Source organism: Anser brachyrhynchus, assembly GCF_964034855.1.
Source record: "Anser brachyrhynchus genome assembly, chromosome: 8".
In the NCBI taxonomy this organism is placed as follows: domain Eukaryota; kingdom Metazoa; phylum Chordata; class Aves; order Anseriformes; family Anatidae; genus Anser; species Anser brachyrhynchus.
Genome location: NC_137702.1, coordinates 7,264,469 through 7,286,221, shown reverse-complemented (window position 1 = coordinate 7,286,221; position 21,753 = coordinate 7,264,469). Strand labels below are relative to the sequence as shown.

Here is a 21,753-nt window from a genome sequence, read left to right as displayed (position 1 = left end):
TATTAACATCATTTGGCTTATTGTCCATGTTGGTTCTAACTCAAAGAACTTACACTAGAAAAAAAAATCAGACCCATCATTGAAATAAAAGGTGGAAACAGAATTACCAGGACTCAGATCCTGGAAAGATTTAAACACATACTTCGCTTTGGCTGTTGGGCTGATCACGTTCTCACTGCAAAGAGATTTGTCAGTCATGTTAACAGGAGCCGGCACGGCTCACAGATTCAGCGTGACCACTCCTAACACTTCACGCACGTATATAAAGCATTTGGGAAACCGGCCCAAGTGTTGCATTCAGACGAGCTACGCCTAGGTGGAACACAGGGCTGGTAACAACAGCCGAGAACTTCATCCTTGCTCCAGCTTCCCCATGGCAGACAGAGAAGTAGAGAGGCATAAACGTGTCCCGAAAACTGGGAAGTCTGCCAGCATGGGAGCAGCGGAGCACAGACATGCTTCCCTTCACAGGAGACACTCGGCTGCCCTGGCCTAGACAAGGTGTTACAGACAGCTGAAGCGCGGGTGGAAATGAGTGATGGAGACGGCCCCCTATGGCTGTGGGCGGTAGGCACGGGACCGCAGGGCCGCTCAGAAGGCATCTCCCCCTTCCTGTAGGCTGCGGGTTGTGTTCAGTCTTGCTATAGCTCTCACCCTCTAAGGTTTTTAAATACAGACATAAAGATGTATAGACAATCCCAGATTGCCTTCCTCGCTGCATTATGATTTAAAATATCACGGCACTTCCAGCAAGTCCTGACATCAGATGGCACGAAGAAGCAAACAAAGAGGTCTAGCTTATCCTTTGTGCTTGGATGTATTTTATAACAGAGTATAAAGGAAATCAATATTCCCATCATAAATCTTGCTTACTCTCCTTATAGGGGTGATGGCTGACTTCCATGTGAAAATGTCAAAATAAAAGCGCTTTGCTCTCCAAGAGACTTTGGTTCAATCAGGCATAATACAGCACAAACAACCCTAATGTAAATAAATGCACTGAAAACGCAAACGTCCACAGGAGACAGGACTGTTAGAGCCCCCCGTACTTCCATGGGGAATATCCCTCTGCTGCCTAAGCAGACGTAGGAACGTCTTCTTGCTGCTGCTCACCAGAATGAGTGCGGGCTTTGTAATCTGATGAGCGGTGATTTTCCCTCGTTCATTAATATTCAAAATGGTTTCTTTCTACTTCCTTGCATCCCCTTAGATAGTTGACCAAAACGTTAACAAGAAAGACCACCCGTATTAGTCAGAGCGAGCTGACTCTGGCTCACTGCCTGTGTAACTATGATAATAAGCCATTCTTAAAGCCTTATCAATGTAAGTCGCCTTGGAGTCCACGCGCGCGTCACAAGACACGAATCCGTGCTGGCGAACCCTCATGATGCAGCTCCTGCTCTTCTGTTTCGCTGTGGCTGACACAGATCCCGACCACACAGAAGACAAAAAAACTTCAGCAGTTCCGACAATAAAATGTGTTAATGAAAGTACATTTATGTGCTTCAGATTAAAAAAAAAAAAAATCATCACTAACAAATAAGCTAAGAAGGTCATTACCACTTCACATTAATGAATTACCAATTTGGAGGAAATTGCTTCATTGTGAAACCAGGACACTGGAAAGAACAATATTATGTATATAAAATTAAATTCAAGCAAATCTATCTGACAGACAATAAACCCAGAGAGTATATATTTCCAATAATGGGCATTTGCAATTCACAATAATTTTGTCTGGGTATGTATCTGAAACAAGAAGAAAACAGGAGAGCAGATTTTGCAGGGAAGTGTTGATAACAGAGGTAACAGGATGAATAAAAGAATAAAAATAAAATTGCTTCCAGTAACCTGGCGGCAAAAACTAAAACACAGTGTCATCAATATCCATGACATCTGCGAACAGAGTCATCACAATGCTAAAAAAATCATATTGCATTTGCTCTGTTAAGGTAAGCCCTAAGATCTGGCACCTCTGTTTCTCGTTATAATGCTGTCAGAAGGTGAAATTCACAGGACAAGCGCTGCGTGTTACTTATGTCCTACTTAAACCTACATTTACCCAGTGTGTGTACTATCATCTGTTACACATGCATGATCCTTTGGAATATAGGTTTCTTGTTAAACTTGGTTTCAATTCAAATCTTAGAGGTGTCTTATGATTTCAGCGATGCTCATGTGAAAGTGAAACATTACAGTATCATAAATTTGAGCTTAATTTTCCATATAGGGGGGTTTCTTTTAATTTTAGGAAACATTCCCCATGTCCTTACGCTCACGCTGATATTAACACCTGTGCAAACTTGGTGTAAAATGCGATCAAACCAGAATTCCCCAATCACATCAGCAGTGGCATTTTGCACCCACTTGGCACAGATGCAATTTATTATATGAGATTAAACACAGTGGTGAATCAGCGCTTCTGTATTTAAAATAATAGCACACTCCTTCACTTACAGTATCATCACTGGATTTAGGCACAAATGGAAAAAAGAAAAAGTGTCGAGTTCATCTTAAATTCACAGATTCCTATAACTATTAGCAAGTAATCATGTGGTTGGAAGGCACTGTTTAGGAACCCAAGAATAATAAAGTTGATATAAATCAGGCTAGAAATGCGCAGACATGGCTGTGTCAGAAAGATGCCAGTGCACAGCTACTATAGAGCTCTTATTCTTTAAAATATTGAATGCATACAAAACATAATGAAAAAATATTCCAAAAGTCCTGAGTCATGACGGTGTATCTATAACTCGGAAAGGAAACGCTGTAACCCCAAGTTTTAATGCCTCTTAAAGACTGCTAATTCAAAGGAAAGAAAACAGGCGGTTCCCAGCCCTGAAGAAGACACCGCATAAAAAGGTTCCCTGTGTTACATGAGTATGGTCTATAATGTGGAAACTGTATGGTGGGAGAATAAATTATCAGCAAATTAATTGGACAGAAATAGAAAGCTCTTATGTGTTTGGTTTTAGCTGTCAGCAGCTCAGCACTCTGAGCTGATCATGGGTGTTGTTTTAGTCAATCAAATAAGACCCTTTATATTATATAGTGTTCTATATTCTGTAACTAGGACTATTATAATTTGAGCTGAGGCAGTTATCTTTACTACCTTGTGAATACAATCTGAAAGAGTTACAGAAAATGCTGATATACTTAGGATGACCTTCTTTGGTTCAGTGGTGTTACAGGCATACGTTTTTTTCTTTTTTTGTTACTAGGAAGGAGAAAATTACATTGGGCTAAAATGAATACTAATGAAACTCCTTAGTTAGCTTTCTTTGTGATAAGAATAAAAAATTGGAGCTATGTTCCTCTAGAATCTCAAGCAATTTTTGCCCTTTATTCTGATAGAAAGATTACTGACAGTAGAGAAGGAGAGCAAAGTAATTTCATAAAATATCTGCATTTTTAAGAATGCTTTTGTTGCAAAAATGTTGGTGTGCAATTTCTTCAATCTACTTTTAAGGCTGTAAAGAAAAAGTACCTATTTGTTCTGCACTGCAACAATGCCAGCTGCATTCAATCAACTAAAAAGCTGCAAGCCATAAACCTTCCTCCACAGCTATAGAAGAAAAAAAGGCAGGGCCATAAAAATTCATCAGGATAATGTAGAGATGAGGCGCGTTTGAATCACCATCCCTGCAATCAACCAATCACTCATCCTGTGGCATTTACAGCACATCTCATTCCCCTGTTCCTTAAGGACAATTGATTTTCCTGATTCCATTAGCATAACGGCAAGGAAAATGACTGCAGTGCAATATTTCTGGAAACTTCCAACAAGTATGCTGTGTGCTGGAGTGTGACCATAATAATAAGCTACCTAGCTAGCAACTGCGTGTGCTTCTGGTGCTGCTGCTATGGTATCGCATCCGAGGGAAAAGGACACAGACTAAGCAATTTTGGGTTCACGCACAGAAAAAGGAAAAAAAAAAAAAAAAGATTGTTTTCACAGAATATAAACCAAAAACTCACTTAAGCAAATAAACATAATTTCAAGGCGGGCTGATCAGTAGGCAACATCTAGCAGGCCCTGAGCATTATTGTGTTATGGTTAATAATTCCATTTTCTGAAACATTAGTAATACTTCTGCATTCCTCGATGGCTTTTATACTCCTGTTTTTGCTTAGGTTTAAAACAGAAGAAAATGAAACTTTAATACCACAGTTTTCTTATAAATATACAAGAAGAATGCATCAGTGGATTCCCCAAAGGATTTACAACCATTCACAGCATTACACAGTCATCAGCACTAAGCAGGGGTCTCCACATTTTTCAGTTTTCTCTTTAAGTTCAATGATAATATCCACACTGGCTTAAATTATTCAAGATGATGAAACTTTATTGGTGAACATGCACTGCCTAAATTTAAAACTGTACATTATTATCTTCCCTTGTAAATGTATTTTAAGGATGTGTTAAGCTTTTTGAAGTGTAATTCAGAGACTACTGTATCTCAAACAACATAAAATACTTTTCATCTTGTGAAGGATCCTTTAGACTTCTAAGGTCCTATCTGTTGTACATTTTTAAGTCCCTTTATAGTTTCAAACCCAGTGGGTTACGCATGTTAAATTCAATCCCTAAATTGAATTCAAAGTTGATACGAGCCTGACTGCAGAACTAAGAAAAGTCTCCCTATTATGAGTACCAAAAGTCAATATTTTTAACCCCTCATTGACGTGCTTTTTTTCTTTATTCCTAGAAATACTACAGCATTACTCATGACAATGAAAAGAAGAGACAGAGAGAGAGAGAGAGAAAGAGATGATTTCGATTGCATCCTAGGACATGTAGCAGCATTGTCCAAATTCTTACAAGACTGATTTTTTTATTACTAGTATTTTAAAACCTACAATCTCTATTCAAAAATGTGGATCACTTCTTCCTAAGCATGGTAGAAACACAGAACCATTACTGAGAACCTAACATTTACATACAAAATATATATATATATTTGTAAAAGATATAAACAAAAGATGGAAATGTGTTGGCTCACAAGACCAAAAATGTTTTAGCACAGCACCAGTCTCCCTGCTGGGAATGGTTTCTGGCACTTTATTGGGTGGATGGAAAGGGACGACATTAGGAACACAGGAGAAGATTCAGCCTGGAAATGGTAGCTGAATTTTTGCTCGTAGATGGTAACTTTGAGGGACAAATTTAGTCACACAATCACATAGAAAGTATCCTGAGTATTTACAGGCACAAAACTACCATGGGTATTTCAGTGGCACACACCACAGCCTGCAAAGCTGACCATATGCAACAGAACAGAGAGCACCAAGGCCTCATCCTGACACGCTGCGATGTGGCAGAGCGGGGAAGCACAGCCAGCAGGAGCATGAGGACCAGCACACCGCAGCACCTCACTGGGAGAGCCAAATGGTTCATCGGGGTTAAACAATGAACGCCTGACAGCCCCACCACATGCTTAGGTAGGACCCAACTCATAGCAACGAGATTAAAGATGCCAGAGATCTCCCTCACACACACACAAAAAAAAATAATAATAAATCTCCATCAGTATGAGGTGACCAACAGAAATGCTGCACAGAGCACCCCACCATCCAAGTGCCAGGAGGGCATCCCCATTCGAGTGCCCTGTGGCGTACACCAAGGACGCTCGGACCACAAGTCTGGGTCAGAAAGGAGGGGGCCTGGCAGAGGTCTCAGGACCCTGTCTGTGACACTGGTGGCACTTGCCTCTGAACAGCGTGGGATCTCGGGCTCTGTTTCTATCCCACCCCAAAACTTCAGCAGAACCAACGCAGGTGCCTGCTGTACCTGCTATTTCCCACTTGACTGGCTTCCACCCTCTGACTAATAGCGCAGTCAAAGCAAGCACGGTTTTGGCTATCCTTGAAACAATTAGCTTTCAAGAAAGACTTTTGTCATCAATTGTGTCTATCTTACAAAGTTAGAATTCTCTTGATACATTGCCCATGTCATTATGCTAAATAATAGCAACTATTCTTAATTAAAAATGGTCACTGGGTGTAGCTTTCCATCGTCACAGCAGTCCACACAGAACCATGGCGTGGGCACCTCCATCTCCCTGGGGATCACAGTGAGAGGAATAAGCTCAGATCTCTGAATGTCCGGCTTCCTGCAGCCCCTGGTGCTCTTCTCTTAGATACACAGCACAAATCAGTGTCTCCAAAGACCAAGAGCTCATTTCCATTGCGTGCAGTGTGTGATTTGGGCCATCCATATCAGCCCATCTGGGGCCTGGGTTTAGGGGTTTCATTTCTATTGTTTATGTTTCAGCCTGATGCTTTACATATTACTTTAAATCTGTCAGGAACCAAAGCATTTTGCAAACTGAAAGCAGACTTCAAATAACCTTTTTAGCAGAAGCAAAATGGTCTAACAGACAGGTCATGGGTTCCTATTCCCAGCAGCTCTGAGCTCACACCCCTGTCTGACACTTGCTTAATGTACAGACTTAGGCAAATGACCTAGCTTCTGCCTGTCTCAATTTTCTCATGTATATAATGAGAATAATGATATACCATAGCTTTTCCAGGAGCCTCATCAATGATTAGCTGATATTTGGGCAGCAATGTGGCATCATGGTTAGTCTCCTTAAGAGATTGTCTGGGGCAGGAGGGGAGGGTGCAGCCGCTGGTTGTCTTTGACATGCACATCTAAAAAACAAGGTACTAAATAACTGCTGAGCATGTATTTGTCGTCACTGAAAGAGCCATTCGGGAGTGTGCTTAACGTAGAACAGCAAAGCAGTTACTTGATACAAAAAGAGAAGGAAAAATATGGGGTCCGACTCTGTCATCTGGTGTTGCTTTATCCCACCAAAGTATCCCCAGCTCACTGGCAACAGTACATTACACCCATGCGATGCTGCTGGTGACCAGCAGTACGGGACTTTCCTGGGAGGGATCTGCAGTTACAGCAGTGGTCTGGACAGACCCACCGCCAGCATAAAGAGGAATTGTCTGCTACAGGAGGGTCGTAGCACGGAATCAGGCGTGGAATTAGCACAGCACCTTTACTCGTCCTCCTCGTCTAGAGCAGACTCAGCCTGCTGAAGAGGATGACGAGGTTCATCTTCTCCAGCTGCAAAGGGCTGTTGGCAGTACATATCACTTAGAGCCATTGGGATGACTGTTACATAGGAGTCAACACACTGCTGTCCCTAGAGTGGGGCAGAGCACCACAAAAGTGGCTTAAGGCCATCCTTTCAATGTCCTCTTGATTTGTGGTTGCACTTGTTGATCACCACCAAGATCAGGGCCACATGCACAAAGCAGATTCTTTTGATTAAAATTTTAGACATTCCAAACACAATTTTTATTCAAAATAGAAGCAGGCCAACATAAAGAGGAAACAGTATTAAGTGGGGTTTTATAGTTGGTCAGGAACTCAGCTTTATAGCTCCTCTGAAAAACAGCACCATCAGCAAAGGCACCCTACAGTGTGAGGGCATCAGCTCTAAACTAACCCAGAGGAAATGCAAATCTATTAAGTCAACACCAGTTGTCTCTGACCTATTTAGTCTTTATCTGCCCACAAGCTTACTCTGATTTACTTAAAGCAGTTTATCCAGGATGAGCTAAGCCCCTGTTACTAATTGGCAAGCACCTTGTTTCACGTTGGCCTAAATGTTTTAAACTCAGTTAAAAAAGTCTAGTTTAGAAAGATCAAAGTGTCTACACAGCTATCCTCATTCCTTTAACTAAGCTGTTTTTAAATTGAATCTTAAATTAATCTACTTTAATTGAATCATTTTAATTAAGGTGCATGCTTGAGCCAAAGATATTGCCTATTTGCGTGCTGACCAAAGACCTGGTTAACCAGCATGATCCCAGGCAAATTCATCGGGCAAGACACCTTGCATCCCGACTGCTTCTCTTCTGTTTTGCTGCCAGGCATCAGAACCATAAAGCCTCCAGGTCCACTGAAGTGTGCTGAACCTTGATCCTGGAAGTGCTGTCACACAGAGTGAAAATGAGGTACATGAAAGCATGAATAATATATATCACGTTGCACTACATAGCTCCATGGCATGCAAATGTCAAGAACTGGATCGTCAGCACAATATTTAGTCCAGTTCACAGTCTGGATATAGTATTAAGTACTGTTGTTTTGGAGTTTTTGGTTTTATTTTTTATATCAAAAACGTCCCTCAAGCAAGCTTACAGCTAAGGTCAAAATATGAAAAAATACCCACTACCTTCAGGACCCAAACCTGAATCTGTTCTGGCAGGGCCAAGGAGTCCTGGCTCCAGTATAAAGACATCTGTCTCACCACGACTGATGGTGAGCAGACAAATAGATTCACATCTTTCTTTCCGACCCCTTTACTTATGTTTCCCAAAGCTGCTGCTAACAGCTTCACAAATTTCTGCATGGGCTTTTCCACCACAAACCAGACCCTCCTAGAACCTTTCAAATCCCTCAGCAAATGCACTCCAAGCCACATGAGTTTTCAGGGCAAAAAAGTAAACGACAGAGCAGAAAATTTCAGGAAAAGAATGCGGCGAAGGGGTGAGGAGAGGCTCCACATTTTTGTGCTTGCTTGTTTCTCTGATCTTATTTCTTCTGACTCCCAGCATGTCTTGTCCCTCATCCTAGCTCTCCCTGTAACCATTACTTACTCCTTGCTCACATGAGTACTCCCAGCTTGCAGGGAAAACTGACTGAGACAAACAATATTAAGGCCCACACCATGAAAGATCCCAAACTGTATGGCTACACAAGCCAAAACATGATAGTGGAAGGAAAAATGACCCACATCTTAGCCCTTGACCCCTACAAGTTTAACGATACGTCTGGTTGCTGGAAAAGGCCTTTCCTCTTTCTGTGCCACCTCTCAGCCACTCTGTGAACAGCTGCTCAGATTTCTTCCCTTTCATTGGGAATGCTCCTAAAAACCAGGTTTATATGCACAATTACGGTCTGAAGCTCCAGCACCTACCACCTCCTTTCAGCTGCAGAGCCTGATTCCATATTCAGGGATAAATTCTACCTGCTCCTCTGTGGGCACCAAGGGAATCCAGGACGAACAGCCAGTGGGGTCCCCTGTACATGTGGGACATGCTTTGTAAAAGAGCAGGGCAAACTCAGCAGTCTCCAATCCTCCACCACGTTCTGTATGTGGCAGCAGGGTTTGTCAGATCACTGTGCAAAGAGGAGGCCAGGAGAGGCACACTGCTGAGGTGCCCAGGTCCTTCACCTTCTGCCTCATCTTAGGCAAAACTTCTCCATTTAGAAGGTGTCCATCCCTGGAGAACAGATACATTCTTCAAGAAAATGCCTCTTGCTTTTTCCATTTATAATGTGCATTTTAACAGCTGCAAATTGCTCTGCACATTAGTCAGGTGCATAATTAATAAATAATAATAATAACTTGATGCCGGTTCCGTCTGGCATCTGCTGGAGAGCTTGGCCCTCGGTGTGGTTTGGTAATGCTCTCAGCATTTCCCAGACAGACACCATCAGGCCACCCTAGGGCCCACGGTAAGAGACAGTCTGGGCAGCACAACAGGCAGGAGCAAGGGAGGGGTTTATTGTTGAGAAGGCTGCTAGATTTATTTAGTATCATATAAAAGCCCTTAGAAAAAAAAAAAACTTCTTCCTTTCTCTTAACTGCCTGCCAAGAAATTACTTGGGGGAATGGGGAAAATGCTCTTTAAAAGGCTATTAAATGTTATTGTTAAAAGAAAAAGGTGCCCATAATGTAATGCCTTCCCCAGAGCAGTTTTCCTCTCCCAAGAACAGTATCTCAGCTCTCTGTTTGTTTTGCACTACCTAACTGAAGTTGACACTGTGGCTTCTGATGAATTGGTGCTTGATGTCATTGCCAATGCTAATAGTTCTCTAAAAGAAGACAATTTGGTGTTATAATTGCAGCAGAAGCTACCCAAGACGCTCACAAAACAACAACAAAAAATTAACCCTTTTGGTATCTCAGAGGAAGACAACTCCCTTTTCCCTTCAAGTACTTGGGTTGGTTAAGTAACTGACTGCTCTTTGTTTATGGCTTCATCTACAGGTAGGGTGATCACATCACCTGTAGGCTGACCCCATGGAGATAGAAGTTTACAAGAGTGGTTCTATGTACTGTTCAGGGCTGCCCAAGATCATAAGCATTACAGATAACATAGCCCAAGCTTCCAGTATCATCTTTAATCATTGCCTGCCCCCCATCACCATTACTGGGGAAGTTTGAGTCTGATCTGAGGACTGTATTCCTAGCCATAGCTACAAAGCAAGCTGCACACCATGCTGATTATTCAAACTACTATGAACACTGTAAAGCTCACCAGTAAGAGAGCAAGCCTGGAATTTGTAACATTTGGCAGTTTTTGGCACCTGATATATGTGTGCATAAGTATGCAAATAGCACATATATAAGCTAGAAAAGTTTTTTTCTTCCTAGTTCCAGAGCTCAGTGCCCATCCTACAGAAATTGGTGAGCTGACACCAGCTCCAACACTTGACTCAGATTGGATCTGAATTCTTTAAACTGGTTTCAAGCAGACCAGAAACTATAGCAAAATGAAAAAGAAAAAGAAAAAAAAAAAAGAAAGAAAGAAAAGAAAAAGAAGAAAACACCACCAACACCAACAAAACAACAGAAGGACATAATTTCATGTCCTTGGCACTGATTTGACAACAGGCAGATCTTTTTCAGCATTGATGTTGCTGTCTTACTGACAAAAAAGTAAGAAGGAACTGATTTTTCAATTATTTGGTTTCAAAAGCCTAGTAATGTTTAAGTCGGCACTTGCTATACATACAGCCCCCGGGTGACATCACAGCTTTGAGGTTCAGTGTTGAACGTGGAGTTATTGCAGTGGGTGGGGAAGAGGGAAGCAGTCATTGTAAAAATCAGACTGACAGCCAGCACTCTCAACGGCAGTTACCAGCAGCTGTCCTGCCTTTGAACTATAACAGTTTTATTTTTAAAAAGTTAGATCAGGAGTATAAACTCCCCATCCCACTTTAAGGTTTTTTAATAAAAATTCAAAGTGAAGAGCTGTCATAGCCCTGAGTAAAAGCAATTGAAGGAGCTACAGTTGGCTACAAGTCTGCAGAAAGGAAATTTTCTTGTTAAATTTCCAACAGTGGCAGGTTGAAAATGAGAAAAAGGGAAGGGGAAAAAAAAAGAGAGAGAGAGAGAGAAAATCTGAAATGGGCAAAGAGTAAAGAAGAAAAAGAGAGGGACTAGTTCAGTTTGTTGTTGATATAGGACACACAGCTACCAGTGTGTTGAGTACCACTTTATACAGCAATACTGCACACAGCAGTATACTGAAGTGAGCAAATTCTGGCAGCCCTTGTACCCTCCAAGGGCATAAACAGATTGTCCCAGTTCCAATGCCATCAGAAAACTGCAGAGACCCTTTATGAACATTACCACCAGGATGCCAACTAAAGGAAGAAATTCCAGCCTGATCTCAGAAATCAGGCTTGCTTTTTCCTTTCCCACCCCTCACGGTGGTTCGTACGAGGCAGAGCAGTGCAAGTGGTGTGCGCTGTGCACTGCAGGTGCCCGTAGGAGTGGATGGAATTACCTGTTCTGGGGACGTGACATTTGAACAGGAATAACATCTTCACTGTGAAATACTGTATGTTAAAGAAAGAGAAATAGTGAAACCCCAGGGTTATCCCTTTAACAAGTCTTATTTTTTTATTTGAAAAACTTAATCGGGAATTTTTATTACTCCCAAAAAGTGTTTTAAAATATAAACCATTCCCTTCCAAGTTGCCTTGGGCATACACTGCTGAAACTTGCAGATGGAAGGCATTCTTGCAGACAGTGCTTCCTAATCCTTCCAGGAGTTGGAGAGGGGGCAAGAAAACCTCCAGGGTAAAACAACGGGAGCAGAGGTCCTGTAGGACACGAAGATGATGAATTCCAAGGGAGCAAGAAAAGCAAAACATCAGAGGAAGAGATTTTGGTTAAGGAAGCAGAACTGCAGTGGAGGGGAAAGTCTTATGGGAGAACAGAATAGCAAGAGAGGTGAGCCATAGCAGAGGAAATGCACAGAGTGGCAGAGCTGTAGGGCCAAAGCTGTAGATAGCCCTTGAAATCCTAAAAACAAAATTGCAATAAAAGGTCCAGGAAAAGAAAAATATAAAGGCAGTGAATCTGAGGGACGGTTTTATATACTAAATTATAACATGGAACCTACAGTCAGGAAGAATCTCAGAGACAGGCTTCCCCATATCCCAGAGCTACAGTAATAAAGCAAACTACTTGAGGGTAGTTCACTTTTGGGTTTGACAGGCACAGTCTGTTGTGTCCATGTGGCTTCCAGTGTCTATTTGCAATATTCACCAGGTTCTTGTACTGCACCCGTCACTGATATCTAGGCCATCACAAGTCAGAACTGAACTGAGCTGCTATTCTTGGATCAGAGCAGAAAAAGTTCTCATCTCACCCCCTATTTTCAGCCAACGTTTTCTCAAATTTTCCTCTTTGGGGCTGTTTTTTTCCAAGGTTTGTCTTTACTTAAAGGTTACTGTTTATGGAAATTTCAGCAGAAATGATTCAACTCCTAAGAAAAGGCAAAGCAAAATGTATATACGGATTTAGAAGAAAAAGAAATTAAACAGATTTGGAATCAAACTGATCAACAAAGAAAGACGAAATATGAACTGAAAAATAGCTTTTTCTAAGGAAAAGTGTCATTAAGAATTGAAGCCAACACTGGCTTTGATTTGACCAAGTTAGAGGCCTAACATACTACAAAACATGCTTTGTCTGACTCTTTAGTAACTTTCAAACCAGCTGCTAAGGAAGAATCCATTTTACCACAACTGGCAAACTTAGGACAGCAGCTGAAGAGTGACATATGCTATAGTCCTGAAACAGTTTTACATTATCTGACTTGAATACTGCTGACAGTGAAACCTCGGCAGCACGTGGTTCAGTACAGCCCAACAACCCGCTTGACTCCTGGGATGGGTTTCACAAGCCTTGCTAAGGTCTGCACTGCCACTGTTAAACATCGTTGTGGGCTTAAACTGACTAACTCCTGGCTGAAGGTCAGCAGACATGGAGTTTGCAATTCAGCAGAGCATGCTGGCCGCCCTGGCAGGTTCAATGCAGGGCAGAGTTAAGGTTACCCGTGCAGCCCTGCTCTCGAGCTTTGAGACTCTTGGTTCTGGCTTGACTTTGAGTTCAAGTCAAAGATTGCATGTGCAGTAATCTTTTGACCTTGTCTTTTGGTAGTGTTAAACAGTGGGTTGGAAAGATAAATTCTCCATCTGTACCATCTGTATGAATATATAAAGGGTTATCTATCTAGATACAGACCTAGATATGAGGCTAAGGAAGACACCAGCACATGTACAGCAGATTATAGATAATTGCTGTTCATTTACTGATCCTTACCCCCCACAGAACTGTGTAAGTTAATGAGCTCTGAAATATGAGTTTCAAAAAAACTTTCATTTCAATAATATTATACACCCTCGGGCTCCTATTAAACTTTTTTGCAACAATAACACCATTCAAACCAACATTCATATGTGAATTACAGTGATACTGCACCACAGGAAAATGCAGAGAAAATTAAATAGAAAAGAAAGCACAGTTTTTAGTCTGCTAGTTATCTTAGCTACACTCAAATTAATAGGCAACAACTCCTAGGGATGGGTGAATGGCCTCCAATAAAATCAGAAGCTGCCTGGTCTTCTACTGCATACATGAAAGGAGCAGTTGGAAAGCAGAAATACCACAAGATTATTTCTCAGAATTTCTGCCCTGCTCAAAAGGTAGCAAGCCCCAGCCTTCTTGAGTGACTTTCTGTCAGACTGTAATTCTGATCCCACTCACAGAGACACACACACACACACACACACACATGCTGCTCTTGATCAGAATTTGTACCTGAGATCCCAACCCTGGCCTTGACCCAAGCCAGGACCAAGCATGCAACCTGTGCAGCAGAGCCCACTCGCTAAGCTCTATTTTCAGTTTCACCCTCACTTGCACTGTCACCAGCTCCAGAATTGTTACTAACACTCTACAGATATATCTGACTTACAGTCTGATCAGAAAGATCTGACTTACAAATTTAGGTCCAATGCAGAGGGGTGATACTCCCAACTCGAGTAGGGTCTGGTTTTTAAAGTTTTTAGGAACTTTAACAAGTAAGCTAATGATTAATGAAATTCAAAAAGCTCACTGGAAATCAATCAGAAGAGGGTGAGTAGGCAATTCTGAAATTCAACTGATATATTATCACCTTGCAAAATGTGCCTTTGGAGCACTTTCAATAACCTACCTTTCATGTTTTCTACAACATATGTATACATATTGATTTGGATGCTTATCCGGAGAAGTCACATTCCAACAATATTAGTTTCATGAGCAAAGAATGCTAAAAACCCACAGTGCTGGATCCTTAGCTTCAAGAAGCTTGAATTCTGATCCCAGTCCAAGTGCAAGCTGAATTCACCTCCACACATTAACATCTGTGCTGGAGCTTTTGCTGAACCTCCTATCACAATGCTGCAAGTCGAAGCCAAGATTTCCAAAAGCAACAAGCGTAAGCCAAGATTGCATAAGAAATTGAAATCTGACCTCTAATTAGTGCCTTGTATTTTAAACGCTCAGATTACACATCTGTGTTTTGCTTCCGGGTCTTTAAGGAGTTCTGTGCAGTGATGGGTATTTGAGCTGTCTCATGCTCATCACAGGACTAGGGGAATTCCTTCCCATTTTGATTATTCGGCCTTGGATCTCTGATTCACAGAATAAAGTAAATGAGACTGAAGTGAATTTTTAAAAGGCTCTGTTATTCCTGTCTAAGCTAGCTGTGTAATCCAGTTCTGCACGACAACAATCACATACGTTTTCTGTACTAGGTTCAGCCTTATACACAAAACCTTTTCAAGACAGTTCTTTTAATATCCCTGTGCCTACACAATTCCAGTGCAATCCAACAGAGTGGGCTGGCCAACTCACAACTGGTGGCTGTTGATTTTTTTGTTTGTTTATTTGCAGATCATCAAGAGCATGTGAAGAGTGGGTATGTGTGAAAAGAACTGCAGACTGAGCAGCTTAAAATTGGATTGCTTGAGCAAAAAACGCTCTCTTCCTGTTTGAAATTATTCAGGACTGAATCCTGACCTCAAGGTAAAGCAGAGAAGACTGGATTTGTAGAGGAGGGGATCTTCAGGCAGTTGTAGGAGCAAGTTCTCCTTTCCCAAGTCAAAGGGCACCGGAAATATTGTTCTGCAATGCAACCCTAGAGCTGCTGGGGTATCCATTGTGTGTGCACTCTCCACAGTCAGTCTGGTTACCACCTTACTGAATTTCTTGCCCACTCTCTGCATCACCAAATGTGGTGAGGACTGTACTGGAGCACAGCTCTGCAGAAAACACCGTGAGCTATCTATCAGGGAAACATCTCCAAAGTAGACAGCTCCGTTCATCTCATCTGGTCTAGTTCTGCTGGTTTCTGCAAGCCTGAGGATTTAAAAGCCTCTCATATAATGCTTACCTGGAAAAATGGGTGGTCAGAGATGCACTGTGGCTTGAAAGGGAAATCTGTGAAGATTTTAAATGCTCTTTCTTCTCAGCAAAGGCCTATATTAGCCTCACATGAAGAGATGTTATCTCGGAGAACACTTACAAGCAAACTGAAATGAGAAGGTATTTTTGGTTTAGAAGTCCTGACCAAGCTAGCTGGGCTTCATCTCTATTGAGAGGTGAAGCACAGCTTGTAATGCCCACTGGCAGAAGGTGAAAACTCTGAACTTCTCCTATCCGCACTGTAGGCAAAACAGCAAGTCAGGAACTGATACGCTATGGAAGGAGCAGGAGAACCTGTGCCACAAGAATGGCAGTTTCAGTCCAGCCCTGAAGCTGAGCTGTCTTCAAGCCACTCTGGTGATGTGGTGAAGAACTTAGTCCTGTGTTGCCAGAGAAAAACAAGCTCAGGTTCTTCCCCACCTCTCCTCCAGTGAGTCCTAGAGCTACGGCAGCCTCTTTAGCACAAGCATGAAGATTTACAGTGTGGATGCTGAGTGGGACTTGAAAGTGGGCATGGACTACAATTAACTGAGAGCCTGAGGGACTCTTCCTCAGTAAGAGCACGTTAATACACTTGTAAAGTGCTGGAGTGCCTTAATGGTGCTCTTTAATCAGGTTGAGATGACCTATCAGAGAATGTGAGATGGCTGTGGATAAATGGTCCATATGCTGAATATCAAGGCACTTAATGAAAAATTTCCCTTAATAGAAAAATTTTCCATGCCCCATACTTTTCATTGACTACTTTTGTACAATTGTACCCATTTAATAGCAATTGTCATTTTCTACGTAACATCAACTGAAAATCACTTATTTCCTGCTCCAAACAACAATTAATGGCAATTATTTTACACAGAACCATGCACTGCTACAGATTTTTCAATTTTCCACTCAGCTTCTCTATGTATTTTTTATTTTTTTAGCTTAATTTCATCATTTTCAACTATCCAAAACAAGAGGCTGAAGTGGTGATTTCATCTTTTTTGGCAAAAGGAATTGAAAATATCCAACTATTAGAGCAGCAGGAACTATATAAACAAAAGAATAAGAAGGATGTACCACTGTCTCTCTAATTTTGATTTAAACTTAAGGAATTATAATATCCATAATAGAAAATCCAAGACAATGTTGTATTGTGCAGAAGTGGACATATGGCTTCTTCTTTATGCTACAAATACAAGCCTATTGCATTGTACTCTTCCTGTGACGAGGTGGTGATATGAGACCCCAGGACTGCTTTCTCTTGATGGCACTGAATGCTACACCTCAAAGATTGCTTGATTGCGAGATCAAGGTCAGAGCTCGGCAGTGCAGTGAAAACTGGATCCCAGGAGTGATTCCAGGAAGAGTTAATGCTTTGCTTTGACTTAGCTCTTGCCTAACTTGCTCAAGGCTGAAAAAGAATCATCACTGTCTGAAAATTATCTGAATGTCTACTTTCTTTTTCTCAATAAAATGGATTTCATTGTTGTAGTTAACGGAAGGGGATTCCTGGTATTTTTGAATATGAGCATGTTGAGTTTTCATTCTGCTGGTGAAAATTAAGTCATCTTAATTTTTTATCAACTTTTAGAGGAAAAATGTATTTTCTTCCTTTGCTGCAGATGGATTTGGTGAATTTCTTTTTACAACAGTTAGTGGCTGCTTATACTTTACAATCATTAGCTCCACCCTGATCTACTGTTGCCTACTCTACATGGACTTACACAAGGATTGGAAGAAAATACTCCAAACAATGTTATACACAGCAGGGCCTTTGAAATAAAGAGTATCTCCCAGTCATCACAGTTCTTGCAGAAGTTCACCCTCAGTCACTAAAACAACAGAAAATCTTGCTTCAAAAAGTTTTTTTTAATCAAATGAAATGATAGACCTATTTTTTATTCTTGTGGCTAAAGTCCAAAAACACACGCTCTGTCAATGGTGTTGAATTTAGCATTTTTGTGATAAAGCTCTTTGAGCTTCTTTTCAAATAAACATGTACAGCTTTAAATGAATAAATCATGCAAATACATGTTAATGTATACATAAATTAACACAACATAATAAGGAAAACGAAGAAACAAGATTACAAATTTTCTGCACCTCCAAAATATGAGAGTGATATTTGCTTTAGAAAGAACAAACTCATTTAGAGGAAAAGCTTATATAGATCCAAACAAACCCAAATCACCAATGAAAGCTAATTTTATGTTCAGCAAAGAAGGAAGATGTGCTTCCCACTACAACAGACAAAATCCAATTAAATTAGGCAAACGTAAAAACACAGAAACAAAATTTAATTTAGTAAATAGAATCTCAGAGTTGAATTCTGCTGTCCATTCCATGTTCATAGCCCTCAAAAATGAGCTGGCGATTCCAGGGAACAGTATTTTGTCAGTATGAAGAATGGGGGTAGTCAACGGGAGAATCTGCCTCAGAGATTCAAGTTTTTGGATAAACTTTTCATGCAATTTATGCATTTCCTTTTCCCTGACTGACTATTTCCATCCTTCTTTTGTAATCTTTAAAGTTTTTGAATTAAGACAAAAAAATAGCATTTTGGGGAATACTGCTCAAAGGACATCATCTCAAAGCGTGTGCTTCGTACCTATGCCCTATGCATTGGGATGGATTTTTCAAGACACCCCCGCTTTGTCTATCTCTGTTCCCTCTAAAAAAGAAATTACATGTCAGTGGATACAGAATTGTTCATTGCCCAGTGCTTTTGAAAATCCTGGCAAACCCTGCCTCATACTTTGTTACCACTCTTTCCAACAAGGTGCTGTTACTATATGAGGGTCTTAGATCCTTGATTCGTGAGGTTACAAAAACTTTCCCATGTTGTCTAACAACCACTGACAGTAATTTTCTAAGGTGAAGCCAAACTCCAGTACAATATTGCCAAGTATTTAAGAAAAACGTCTCCTGATAGATAGTCTGTGATGCTGCTTACTACCACATATTCAGGGGTTAGTTCATTAGTATCACGCATGTTTTGACAAATGATACTCAGTTAGCAAGGAACAGGTTTCCGCTGAATTCTGCTTTCTGTTCACAAGAATCAAACTATAATAAAGACAACTCACAGCTCAGAAATGTTCAACAGAAACATTTGCTAAAATCAGCTGTCTTTCACCCTAAAGAACCTGCTTGAAAGGAGCAGAAATTTCAGCCTAAGACTCCCTGACAGTCATTTGAAGATGGAAGGTTTTATCGTAGGCAAATAGAGTGTAAAGTAAGGACACCTATCTGATGCATCTAATCTGTCTAGTGCATTTGCCAGACCGTTATCACTGCACCTAGATGCCACAAGTGACTCCATTTACTAGTCAGTTTTGATACATGTACTCATAACATTACCGCTTTAAATATCTGATTGCTTATCCGGGCTGACAGCCCTGTTAGAACCTATTCATTCTTCCCAGTTGCCTGAACCCTTGGCCCTTTGCTTAAGCTAGGGTGAAACAAAGCAGATTTTTGTTTGCAGCAGTCTCACACCCACTGGTACACTGCCCTCACTGATGCGTCAGCCTTTACATCGATGCATATTGTTATTTTAGGATTCAATCCAGCATCCAAGCACAGTAAGTGGCAAAACTCTTGCTACATAAAATGCTCGTTGTTCAGATTTTGGGTCACTTCTTTTCACACAGTGGTTAAAAACAAGCACAGACAAGAATGTCCTACTGCTCTGTCCTCCGAATCATCCAGCTTCCAATCACTTCTTCTGTTGTTCAAGGCTAATATCGACATGTCAGAAATGTTAAAATATATTTCTCCTTCAGTACAAAGAATATGCAATTCTCTGACAGACTTCAGTACTGAACTGTCAACAAAAATATCAGTACAATAAAGCTGCAAAGTTAACAACCCATTCCGTGATTTCTGGAGATGTCAGTAGTTATTATAAATGACTTTCCAGTTAATTACCTGTTTTGAAAATTAAGGAGATTGGGGGTTCACAGCTGCTCCAATAAGTAGCTTCAGTGCCCGCCTCATCCCATTGAGTATGATAAATAATATATTCTCTACCACCCAGACTGCCAGACAGTGGCTGTGTCAAACTCCTCAGAGAGCACACTTTGTCTGCCATGTGTTATGGGCAACATTTATGACAAAAGTAGAAATTAGATGGTGGTTAATCTTGCTTCTCTGTGTCCCATGTGGGGCGCAAGCACAGTTGTAGTGTGGCTCACTGAATGACAGTCAGAAAAAATGATCTCAGCAAATTGAGTGTACACCAGGAAACAGCACAGGGAATGGGCTTAGGGAATTATTTTTGGTGAATTGGGCTATGAGGTAGTCTCTTAAAAGAGAAACAAGGTGACGGAAGAGCAAATTTTATTTTCCTTTGAAAAAATAAAAGGCAAGTTTTACATTACAGTTAGAGCACAGTGAAGAAGAATGAAATCATACTGCTCTGGGGTTTTTAATTTGCTTCTTATTGCTGCTTAGACTATTTAGCTTCTAGATCATAATAAACTCTATGATAACGACAGCACCAAAAGATGGATCCAGCTTATAAAAATACCACTAAAGTAAGAGCCGTAAGTTCTGCATTGTAGTTCCTGTGAAATGCAAAATGATTCTCATTTCACTTACATAGGTATAAACAAGGTAAATTCGATAGTCACAGAAGACTGACAAATTAAGGCAAGTGAGATCAGAATTGGACTTAGACACAGGCTGTCATCACACCGTAACAACACAGGACACAAATCAAAATTTTGCCTGAAGAGAAACACTGAGATAGTACCCAATAAGTCTTATCTGCTTCTAAATGAGATTTGATTCAGCTCACAAAGTAACTTAAAGTCAGTCCCCAGCTGTGATTTCCCTCTGAACATTTTTTGAATATATAATTATAGCATGAAGATCATAAGAGGTGGCATGAGTTAAGAGAATCATATTAGAATTTTCTAAAGAAACTTGCTGGCTAGAGCTACAGATTCCTTATGTCAAAATATGAGGAGAGGCAGTCCTGGTATCACTTCATCCCTCAGCATCTCCTGTCTGATATAACTCATGCCAAAAAGCAGTACCATTCATGGCTACTGATGCCATTTACCATTTAGACTCCCGCTTCCCATTAAAAGCAGTGCCTGTATCAAGGAACTGGGAGCTGTGGCTACACTTAATATCAGAACTGTCCAAAATTCTTTGTTTTCAGTCCATGGTTGTTACATTTTACTCAAGCAAATAAACACGGTGATTTGATGGGTCTGAAGACCACATGGAGCACTCTGCACATAACTTGTGTTCAGTATAAGACTGAATTAAGTGTACAATACCTCCTAAGCTGGGAGGCATTAATTCCTCTTGGGAGTTTCTGAGGGCTCCTGGGAATCTTTTCAGGAACAGGAGAATTTTCACTTTACTTCAATGAATCTTTTATTTCCTCCCCAATTTTTAATGAAATGCAGGAACTTTAACTCCTAAAAGTTGATAACAGCTGGCATCCTTTTGCTTTCACGCTTCGCATCTTTTCATTCTTAAGAGCCTTGTCAGTCTTGTTTTGACCCCTCAACTCTATACTTCCTTCTGTCAGTTGATGCAGCGACTGGCTTACAACAACAGAAGAATAGCTGTATAAGAGACTGCTTGCCATATAATAAACTTTAAAATTTAGCATATCTTTCCAGTTCTGTATAGAATACAGTTATTCCCAAAACATAAAACATTATACTGGGTAGGCTGGAATAAACAAACCAACCACCTGCATTTTCCTCTGAAGATTTTCAGAGACTCCCCAGCACTCACATCAGGAACGGCATTGATTTTCTGTATATCCTTTCCCCTAATTCCTCTAAAGCATTTCAGAAAACCTCTTGCCACAAGCCTCAGAGCATATATGTAGTGCACTCAGGGACATGAAGTTGGAGGTGATGTTAAAATTTTTTAATATTTGCTATACCCACAGCATGCTGACATAAATACACAACATAAATTTCTCTTTGCAAAGACAAAGGGTTTCAGGGCTATAGCTTCACTAAAATGGCCTGCCTGTTATCATAAAATCTCTTGATACATTTTCATTAGGTACAGCTATCTTTGCCTTCACTGGAAAGATCCAGAAATCACAATTTTTTCCTTTAATTTCAAAATACAAGGCCTTTAGCTAGGATGACAATTTTGGTCTGTAAGACCGTAAATATTTGTCTATTCAAAGGCAGCATTTATCTTACAAAGGCACACATACCAGTTTTGCCTCTGACAAGTTCCTTGTTTATTTATTACTCTAATAACAAATAGA

The 21,753-nt window shown here is 40.7% G+C and overlaps 1 protein-coding gene across 2 annotated transcripts in view; it reads right to left on the bottom strand.

The window, feature by feature from the left end:
* Positions 1–21,753, bottom strand: part of LOC308199318 (uncharacterized protein) — a 133,821-nt gene that overhangs the window by 53,261 nt on the left and 58,807 nt on the right. The window contains exon 4 of one of the 2 annotated variants that reach the window (XR_013954572.1): positions 986–1,418. The exons of the other annotated variant lie outside the window; for it this stretch is intronic. The gene's annotated coding sequence lies outside the window, so the exon portion shown is untranslated. Of the gene's footprint in view, positions 1–985; positions 1,419–21,753 lie in introns of those variants that run through there. 2 annotated transcript variants of the gene reach the window in all.